This window comes from Henckelia pumila, chromosome 2 (assembly GCF_033568475.1).
Source record: "Henckelia pumila isolate YLH828 chromosome 2, ASM3356847v2, whole genome shotgun sequence".
NCBI lineage: Eukaryota > Viridiplantae > Streptophyta > Magnoliopsida > Lamiales > Gesneriaceae > Henckelia > Henckelia pumila.
This window is the reverse complement of record NC_133121.1, coordinates 78,928,166-78,939,852: the sequence shown is the minus strand read 5'-3', so window position 1 is coordinate 78,939,852 and position 11,687 is coordinate 78,928,166. Positions and strand designations below refer to the sequence as shown.

The 11,687-nt window shown below is 35.6% G+C and overlaps 1 pseudogene; it reads right to left on the bottom strand.

Moving 5' to 3' along the window:
• Positions 1–2,496: 2,496 nt before the first annotated feature.
• On the bottom strand, positions 2,497–5,410 carry LOC140877774 (farnesylcysteine lyase-like; annotated as a pseudogene).
• Positions 5,411–11,687: the final 6,277 nt, after the last annotated feature.

Genomic DNA, 11,687 nt, shown 5'->3' with positions numbered 1-11,687 from the left:
GCTTTGGAGTCATAGGTAATAATACAATATGCTCCTTTTTCAAGGTAAAAGAATAACGATTTTTAAAACCGTCATGTATCAACTTTCTATCAAATTGCCACGGCCTACCCAACAGAATATGACAAGCTTGCATAGGCACCACATCACACAACACTTCATCTACATACTTACCAATGGAAAATGGTAACACCACCTACTTATGCACTCTCACCTCCGAACTATCATTAAACCACTGCAATATATAAGGTTGAGGATGCTTTATAACAGGCAAACTCAACTTTTCCACCAACTCATAACTCGCTATATTAGTGCAACTCCCACTATCAATAATAACACTACATACTTTGTTATTCACAAAGCATCTAGTATGGAATAAATTTTCCCTTTGAGTTTCTTCCTCCTCCTTTTGTTGTATATTCAACACTCTCCTAGTCACTAACAATTCTCCAACCACCGCATCATATCCCTCTTCATTGGGATCCTCCAACGCAGGCATAACATATTTATGGCTCAAAAGAGTGAGATGGTCTTTGAGTTAAAAAGAGTGATGAAAAAAGTGAGATAGCCATAAAAAAAGAAAAATAAAAAGAAAACGAGTGTTGGAGTGATTCGTTTGGAGTGATCTGTGAGAACTTGTGTGAGGAATTTTACTACTAATTTTTTTTTCTTGCAGGTACCATGAATCCTAATAAAGATGCTAGTGAAAGTGTGAACCAAGGAATTTCCAAGGTTCAAATGGAGGTGTTGATTGAGCAATTTACTAGGGTGATGAGGTCGGAGTTGGAACTTCTTCATGAGCAGATGAGTAGATTGGAGGAGAGTAGTGGTAGTGGAAAAAAAAATAAAGATAGGAAGGGAAATAATTTTTAAGGAGATGAGGAGAGTTTTGATGAGAATTGGAATGAAGAGAGAAGAGTACATGGGGGTAGACATAGGCGAGAAGCAGTACGAGGAAAACATATGGAGTGCAGTAAGGTGGATGAAAATATTAGTAGTATTAAGATTGAAAATTATGGAAATTGATTTTTATCAATTATAATTCTTTCTAGAATTATGACAAAGCTTTGCTTTGTGTATCAAATCAAACTTATCAAAGTCTAAACACTTTGTGACGTTTGTCAATTGATTAGCTTCGTGGATTGTCAGAGACAGGTTCCTCTGAAGGTTCCGTTGTGATTAATTGTTTGTCAATTGATTTTTCACTTGGGTTGTCAAAGACAGGTTCCTTTGAAGGTCTAATTGAATTATTAATTGTTTTTCTTTTCGTGAATATCTGTTGCTAGTTACGGGTTCAACTAGAGGTGAATATCCGAAAACTTACTTGTTTCAAAAGATCGGGACAACATTATTGAATTCTTTTGTTATCGAATTGAGGTGCGATTCATTGAAATCGTGTTGCCTTTCATACATAAGATTCATATCAGTTCGCCGACCTAAAAATAATTCAGTGCAAGCCTCACAATCAAGAACTCTCCTCCCAACAATCCATCAACAAAACACAAACTCTCTTAAGCAGATTACGCACCAATTTTCGATTTCTTTTGCAGTCCCAATAATTACCCACATACTTAGCTATGCAATAGTGAATAAGATTTCATTCACATTTCAAGCCCGGATGGAACTGATGCCTTACTAAATTTTTTTTTTCAAAAAACAAATGTACCCAAGAGAGTAAATGCTATATCAACAAGATCATCGAGACTCAAGAACCATCAAGTTCCACGAACACCTATTGTCATACAATGGTCCAACAGCCATCCACAATATCTAATACATCACTACACTTCACTGGTTAAACAAGCGTGCTTAGAATATTCAACAAACACCCTACGGTTTCTCAAATCGGATCAAGAGTAAAATTTTCCAAAAATTTCATTTTTTCACTTCCATCATCATAGGCTAACAATCATCATCCTACTTATGCACACAAAACAAACATGAAAAAAATCACGAACTATATGCAAATATGAATTGAAAACAAATGCAAGACAAAATACAAAACACTGAATGCACCCCCCACACTTATCTAAAGCATTGCTCTCAATGCTCTAGCACTAAAAACACAACACAAAACACAAATAACACTACAAAAAAAACGGCTAAAGACAACGGATTTTATCCGTTGTCGTAGGCTGCAGAAAACCGTTGTACTTTTCAGTGTTGTTGAAAGTGCGCCCTACGACAACGGATAAAATCCGTTGTCGTATCTCTCAATGACAACGGATTTTATCCGTTGTCTTTTAACAAACTTTTAACAACATTGAAAAATACAACAGTTTTAAAATGACAAAGACAACGGATAAAATCCGTTGTCGTTTCTCAAATAAAAAACAAAAAAAAAATTAATATACAAATTTTTAATATTATAAATAAATGAAAATTTAAAATTTCCAAAATTAAATTTAATATACATTTTTCAATATTACAAATCAATCAAAACTCTAATTCTAATTCAATCTACACTATAAAATAGAGCAAGGAACTAATTTATATAAATTAACTTGGATCACTCGTTTCAGCAACATCCACTTGTATCTCCTGCAACAATTCAAAACAAAATTACAACATTAAATGCAAATGTTCAAGAAGTATATAGCAAGCCGCAAGTTTCAAATAAATAACGTAAATAAAGCGGCAAGCAGTTACAATATACAAATTACTTCGTCAGTTTGATATAGTCAACATAGGCACATCTGAATCCTTCCAAGAATCTGAAAATGTTGTTCAGAAAAAATCACCATTAAAAGTGATAAGTCATATTAATCATGGTCATTCTGTTCAAAATCTAAATTTCCTAACATCACACACTCATTAGACAAGCCACAAACAACACTTAATTACCATGTGAAGAATATTTTCGTTAGAAAATATGCTTAGTAGACACGCAGACACAAAAAAATCAACTAAATTCCTTTTATATGAAATAAATAACAGACACTTCTTGACAAGCTCAAATATCTCTATCTCTCTCACAAGAACATTACTACCCAAGCTAACACATTTAATAGCTTACTCTTTTCAGTAGCCAAAATATAGCAATCCTATAGTTAAATAGCACCTCAAAAAAGGAAGAAGTTCTAATCTACATCACAAGAAAAAATCAGAAATAAAAACATACTTTTTCCAAAAAAAATGGAGAGTGAAAACTTCATACCTTGGTTTACCAAGCACATCTTTCAAATCAGATATCAAGGATTCCTTCTGCTGTAGTAAGATGAATTTTTCCAGTGCATCTCTAGAATTAATTGCCCAAGTAATGAGAAGAGACTGTAGCTTAGTTCAGCTGTACATGCACAATAAAATTACTTGGAAAAAAAATACCATTAAAAAATTATTCCAAAATCATTCACGACAACAACATGATGATGATGGTGGAGACTCGAAACATAGTAATGCTGAGAATAAACACTTTTGATTGAAATCCGACGTATAAGTTTCTTCTCCTCTTCAGATTTGCATCTTTCATATACACTTTCTTAAATTATATTCTTCTGCTGATTGTTGTTTCATGCCACAAGTGGTGACATATTATTTCATCTCGGCTGAGATTCAAATTTCAATCGAATTTCAATGCCCTCTTTTTCTTCTTCGTGATTGCAAATATAAGACTGCAATTAGAGTGTTAAAAGAAACTTGAGACAGCAAAGTACAGCTACATTCCCCTGAATCCAAATCTTTCATGATTTGTTGTCCAGAATAAAATATAATCGATAAAATATACATACCTAGTAATCAATATAATCTTGTATGAATTTCGCCCATTCAGAACGTACTTCATTAATTTCTTCCATTGAGTACTCCGTTTTCACGAAACCAAAAGATTTTCTAAAACAAAGGGAGTGTACTTCCCATCCTGAACTCTTTAGCATCGATGACAGTGTGGATCTTCATATGATAAAATAAATCAAAATTTTACTCATGATTGTATAAAATTTTGAGTTTTGCCCAAAAAATCCATGAAATCCCCTCATCAAACGAATCATGGTGCCAATAATTGAAAGGCAAGTAAGGGACTGCAAATTAAAATTTCAATGCATTTCTATTTTCCTGTTGGCAAACTTTCAGAACACAAAAAAAATGTAGTATTTGGCTGACCAGCTATTCCAGTATCAAAAGACGCAAAATCGTATAAGCAAATGATATACAAGAAATTCGAGCCATACCTGAAAATTTTGTCAAGCAAGTCATCCACCAGTTCTTGGCGGGAGAATACTTTGTCAGTCATATCCTTCTCATGCTGCTTGAGAATGCTGATACACGAGAAAGAAATATCAGCGGACTCTGATGTGCCAACTAATTCTGGGATGTCCTTGACCTCTTTCAGACCAAAATACACCTAATTAAAACAAATGCTTAATTATAAGAAGGAAAAAATGAATCAGGTGATTGAACACAAAAGATTCCAACGATGTGGTATATACTCACAGGATTTAAAACACCCCTAACAAAAGTTGCATGTGTGTGCTGCAATTTCCCCGGCGGAGGTATTGATATTGCAGGACTGAAACGTATATTTAGCTCATCCAAGGGTGTTGCCACAACTGTAACTTGACAGTTGTAACTCTTTCCCGCAGTTGAGTTAAGCTCATAAAAGTCTCCGAGGTGAGAAATGGACTTTATTTCTTCATTAAGGAGCAACTGAACATCTGAACTGAATCAATCCAGCAGCCAACTGCCTATTTTCTCCTTTGACAAACCATAAACCACCTCCTGATCCAGCCAAGGAAACTGCGCCAGCGATTCCACTGATGTTCACACTTTGCCCGTAGTTTATTCTTGTGATAACCTACAAAAGTGAGAAAAATCTCATACTCAGCTGCAAAAGAAAAGAAAAACCTCAAAACATCTCAAGCTAAATGCACCTATATTCTACGGATAGCTTACTCATAGTCATTAGTCGCGGAACTAGAGGCAGGTAAGAGTGATTTCCTCCTCTTCCTCTTAAATTTCTCTTACACTTGCATATGCTCATATAATATATAATTATAATTATATATACGTGATAATAATGGATTTGTCCCCTTAAAGTTTCGAGTTTTTCTTAATTCTTTGTCCTCATTATAGCAAAACTTCTGGCTCTGCCATGACTAGTAGAGGTCCATTAACATGACAAGCACATTCAAGATGATGCTTAAGAGACTATGAATTTAAACATGCTGCATTTTCAGCTCCATCAAGGCAAAGTGTTGTGTGTAAGAGTAAGAAACAGAGTATCGGATAAGGGAAACAAGTAACTTTCAGTGACGAGCTCTCGTACGAGTGAAGGAGACAATCCAATTTCCACCAGTTCTTTTCACAAGGTTTGCGTAGTGAGATCATATAATCCCGCCCATTTAAGCATTGCCTCAACACTTTCAAATATGGGACGTGATTCAAAATCTTCATAATACCTCAAAAATTTATTGATCATCCCCTACAATTGTTTAAATTTCTAAGTCACCAAAACTACATTTTAATTAATACAATAGGAATTTATGGTAGCAACAGTTATTATCTGAATTTTTAAAAAATACAGGAATGCCACAGATATAAGGCCAATGAGATAAATAACTTCATGCTGCAGCAAGACTGAATTAAAGTGCAGTACAAGGAAAGCCGATGTGGGTATATGTTCTGCTTTCTTCTTTTCTTTTGCTCATCACTTACTTTCTGGTTAATTAAACATTCGACATGTGTTAATGTATCGGTATATATAATAATGATCTGCAAGTGCTGCTTCAAGTGTTGGAAACTTCAAAAAAATCTTGGTTGAAAGCCATAAAATCTGGAGCAGTATGCACACTGATCGAGCTTCTCCCAGATTCAAGACGATCAAAGTGCGATAAAATCATTAGGACCTCTCATATAACATCAAGTAAAAAGTGATTTTTCTTGACAATGAAAATCAAAGTTTTATCAATTTCAACACCTATATCTTAGGACAACCACTTTTCTATCGGATTTATGAGTTCTAAACATAAATTATACAAGACATAGACATGTTTTAACAAGTTCAACAGCTTGTGATACATAGGGTAGCATAGACTAATCCCCAAAATAACTTAGCATCGTAAAATGCAAGTTCAATCATATCTAATCATAACTTGGGATATGCCAATATGTAATACACTCATACCAAAGATGAAGTATATAAACCAATCTGAAAGGTTATACGATCATATTATTATTCATAATATCATCCCAATTGGTGAAGATTAAAACTGAAAGAAAACAAGTTATTCCACAGCTCATAAATCACAAGAAATTCATGCATCATTCAGATGAAGAACTCCAGTAATTAAATTTACTACACAACATCACAAGTACAAATCCTTATGTAAATCACCAACCTAACCAAGAAGTGGAGTACTTTCCAAACTCTGTCGCTACTCTGCTATGGCATATCTTTCTAATCCATTCACATTCACCACGAAATTGGCAGGAAGGAATCAAAAAAATCTAGAGAATACTGCGAGGCCTCAAATCTATGTCGTTGGAATCATTTTCCTCTGCCCAGCTTGAGTTTCCTCTTCCTATTGGCATTTAAAGATCGACCTGAAAAAATAATGCCAGAGATCCTTAAAAGATTCCATAAAAGAACAGAAAAGTGGAAATGAAAAAAATTAAAAACACAGGATTCCGCTTGGGGTAAAGTGTATTTCCATAATAATTTCAATAAACTGGCGGAGGTGAAATATCGGTTTGATCCAGATAATTATTTCAAGAATGAGCAAAGTATTCAACCACTGGAACAAGACTCAGATTAGTGTAACGATGTGTTGTGAAATTCCTTTGGTTTGTTTGTTTCTTATCCTTATTATCTGTGACCTTATTTGTCGCTACAAATTATGTTTGATTTGCTCTAATGCTCTTGGATTTAAGAATAATCAGATGTTTTTCTTTTGTATCATTTTCTAAGCTGCCCGCCATCTTGTCCTTAAGTTGGCTCTTGTTATGATATCTCTGTGACAAAATTTTCGGTTAAATTTTGAATATCCCTAATTACCATCTCTCTGTTATATAATTACTATGAATATTAAGTACAAGATAGTGACTGCAATTAAAAGTAATTAACCAAACATATGTTTTAAATAGAGTGATTCTACTACTAAGCTTATTCTTATGTGCGGGTCCATGATTTTTTTATAAACCCGAGAATGAAAGGCAAAGGTTTAAGCAGATTGATACATAGTAAATTTGATCAAAAAAAGTCTTGATTTCTTTCTACCCTCGGGTCACCCTTTGTTTTGAGCTAGGTATTTATCAAATATGTAAAAGAGCCAAACATTTACAACAACAAAAAAGAACGAAATATGGCAAGATAAATCAACAATGTAGGAAGGATTCGAAGTCTATAGATCCTTAAAAGATTCCATAAAAGAACAGAAAAGTAGAAATAAAAAGAAATTAAAAACACTAACTTCTCGCACAACTACGATCGAACAGGGGCACGACTTTGAAGATTCAGGTCGGCATTCCTTGCTACAATGGCGTCAACATGATGGTTAGGACAACCCAAGCGTACTTTTACCCAAACATTTAACAACAAACGCAGACAGGAGGGGGAAATTCAAAGGGAGGCGGTGAATGCAAGGGAGGAAGTTGGCGACGATGGGTGGGTGGTATTTCAGCTAGGGTAAGGGGCGGAGATGGGTGGAGGAAATGGAAGTAGCAGGGCGGAGAAGAGAGCGGCGAGTTGGGAGGAGAGGCTAGGGTTGGGTCAATTGGAGCGGGGCGACGAAGGGGGAAGTGTGAGAGTGAGAGTGAGAGAGAGAGTGAGAGTGATGAGAGTGAGAAAAAAGTAGTATTTTTTAATATTAAAACCAAACCACAACGGAATAGTAATCATTGTCGTACAATACCAAATACACTTTTTTAGACAACGGTTAATAAAAACGTTGTTGTAGGTTAAAAAACCCGCTCATAGACAACGGTTATTAAAAACCGTTGTCGTAGGCTTAAAAAAACCCGCTCATAGACAATGGTTATTTAAAACCATTGTCTTTGACCTATTATAGACAACGGTTTTTAGAAAACCGTTGTGTATGAGCGCGTTTTTTGGACATATTACAACGGTTTTAAATAAAACTGTTGTTAAAGAGTAAAAGACAACGGCTTTTGCAAAAAACCGTTGTCTTTATAGTGTTGTGTTTGACCATATTTGTTGTAGTGTAAAAAAATGATAACGAGATGCAAAATTAAAACAAAACTCCCCTGGTTCAAGTGTTAGCGTTGTCGTCCTCGTCGGCCTCAGGCTAAATAATGGAAGACTCCTATTGAAAATTGGACTGCAGATGGGGCGGCGAGGTTCCTGAAAACAAAGAAAATAAAAAAACAAACAAAATAAACGAAATAAAGGGAAAAGAAACTAGGTTGCCTCCCAGCCAGCGCTTGATTTTCAGTCGTCAGCTTGACTCTCGGAAGCACTGCTCAAAGAGCGGCTGACGCCCGTAATAATTGTCATATGACAACACAAATGGGTCTTGGTTCCATATGCCCTCAAGCTTGGCTAGATATAAACTGATTAAACTCGTCACCTCAACAACACTCCAAAGTAGCTGGTAAACATTGGAATAGAACATCTCTGCGGGCTCTCGGAAGCCAAAATCTTTTGAAACTGGTACTGATGGAAGGAAAAGATCTTGGGGATGTGTGTATGATAATACTATCGATGAGCTCATATCGATAGACTCTTGACCTATTATAGACAACGGTTTTTAGAAAACCGTTGTGTATGAGCGCGTTTTTTGGACATATTACAACGGTTTTAAATAAAACTGTTGTTAAAGAGTAAAAGACAACGGCTTTTGCAAAAAACCGTTGTCTTTATAGTGTTGTGTTTGACCATATTTGTTGTAGTGTAAAAAAATGATAACGAGATGCAAAATTAAAACAAAACTCCCCTGGTTCAAGTGTTAGCGTTGTCGTCCTCGTCGGCCTCAGGCTAAATAATGGAAGACTCCTATTGAAAATTGGACTGCAGATGGGGCGGCGAGGTTCCTGAAAACAAAGAAAATAAAAAAACAAACAAAATAAACGAAATAAAGGGAAAAGAAACTAGGTTGCCTCCCAGCCAGCGCTTGATTTTCAGTCGTCAGCTTGACTCTCGGAAGCACTGCTCAAAGAGCGGCTGACGCCCGTAATAATTGTCATATGACAACACAAATGGGTCTTGGTTCCATATGCCCTCAAGCTTGGCTAGATATAAACTGATTAAACTCGTCACCTCAACAACACTCCAAAGTAGCTGGTAAACATTGGAATAGAACATCTCTGCGGGCTCTCGGAAGCCAAAATCTTTTGAAACTGGTACTGATGGAAGGAAAAGATCTTGGGGATGTGTGTATGATAATACTATCGATGAGCTCATATCGATAGACTCTTGAACTCCGTCATCCTCAAACTTGAGTGGCAATATATTTCCATCATACCCTATTTCTTCCATAACATCTTTCGACTGCGGTTCAATAAGAAGAGAAGACTCAAACGCCCCTAAATCTTCAGCATGATTTGATTCACACTCCCAATCCTGGTTCTCTGAGTCATCATTATCGAACCAAATCAGGTTGGTCACTGCTTGAGTATCTTGCTTCACTTATTGTTCTTGGTATTCCTGGAGAATTGATCTCTTGATATTCTCCATGTGCTCCACAAGGTGACATCTAGAATTTTTTAGATCTTCTATAACTTCCTCAGTCGATGCCACAAGCTTGCTCATTATATCCTCTAGCGGATGTAAGATCAACTTCGAACAACTTCCCTCCTCCTTTTGAAGCTCAAATGGTTGGTCTGTAAAATCCGGGTATTGAGATTGCGAATACCGGTAATAGTCAAACTCTGCCATATCATCCAACAGGTGTCACATGGTATCAGCATCTCGGAAAAATATTGATATACCGGTTGTGAAAGCTCCATAAATTACCCATCTTCTTGTCACTGCATCCAAACCATCAAAAAAAATTGTAAGGAGAGAATAGTTAGAAAACTCATGATACCGGAAGATGGCTTCCAAATCTTTGAATCTCTTCCATGCTACGTAGAAAAGCTCTCCGTGTTGCTGGATAAAACTTGTGAATACTTGTTGATTTGACATCTCAAAGTATTACACCACAAAAATTCTTGCAAAAACAAAAAAATTTGGTAGCGCTTAGTCGTATCACGCCCAAATTAATCCAACTCAGATTAACTAAATAAACATGTAGTAGCGAGAGTAGCGATCGTTTTCACGAGGAAAGTGAAATTTATTTGTGTTCTTAAAAATACTAGAAATAATTGAAAGGGGGTTTTTGGATTCTATTAACTACTATGCAAGAATTAAAAAAAAAAGATCAATAAATTAACGAGACTTGGTATCAATCAACTACACCCTTGAAATTATTCATTCGATCATCGATTCCCTAAAAATAATTAATTCACATTGAATATTCATCATTGGAAATTTAATTTCTGTTTCACCTTAATTTTAGTTAACTAGACATCAACATTCTAAGTTAACCCTTACCCCATAAATTAACCCAATACCAGCGATTAGATTTAAATCTACGGTAGCATTTAAATGAGTAAAACTAATGAATCTAGACAACACAAATACCAACGATTGTATTTAATCTAGTCAATTGTTGTTCCTACGATTTAACAAATTCAACAGCATAAAATATTAAACATAGTTGATTCACAAATTAGATGGTTCAAACAATTACGGATTTGAATTCTAATTTAGCAATAGATTGTATAGCAAAATCCTAAGGTGATCAATCCTAAAATCTCACATACAAGCATGACAATCAATCCAAAACAACTCTTGATACGCAATTTGGAATTAAACAATAGAAAACTGAATCTCACAAATAAAATAACTCAAGGGTTTGTCTTCCTCAATCAAGTACTAAAAACTTAATGAATTAAAATCTAAGAACAAGAAAGATAACACCTAGCCGCCAGATGTTTCTTCTCTCTGTCTGTAGCCATCTCCAATCTCTGCATTCCACTCCCTCTTTCTCGTCCAAAGACCTCTTTTTATATGGCTTTGAAAGACCACGAAATAAAGCCCGCAAAATAATAGTTTTAAAATCTCAAAATTCTATTTTTTTCTCTGCACGACTCGCGCGCTCGATCCTATGAGTTGGTCCGATCGAGCGCACGGAAATTTCTGAACCTACTGTCTTGAAATTTTCTCGGCCGCTCTCGATCCTATGATTTGGTGAGATCGAGCGCATGGAAATTGGCGAGCCTTCTGCCTTGCTTCATCTATGGATGCGCTCGATCCTATGAGTTTGTCCAAACGAGCGTGTCTGGAACAGATTCCGATTTTTTCATTTAAACATTGTATTTCCTACACATTAAACCCGGGAGTATGTTATCTAGCTAAATGCATGACATAAAACAAAACTAAATTAAAACATTAACAAAGACACATGAATGCATGCAAAACACTAACAAAATGACACTAAAATATGCAAACAAAACAACACTATCACTTGATTTCAAGAGGAAACAACATGAAAACGGATGTTCCAGAATCGCATTCAAACAAATCAAACACACCCAGAAATTTTTAAACAACAATAATGCAAAACGGAGATGAGCAATGTTCTTTCAAAAACAAGAAAAGAAAAAATGAACTAATCAGTGCAAGAACTGTACGCCAGAAACCCTCAAAGGAGCCCCACACAACAGAAATATGAACTAATCTTAAAACCAAATACCCG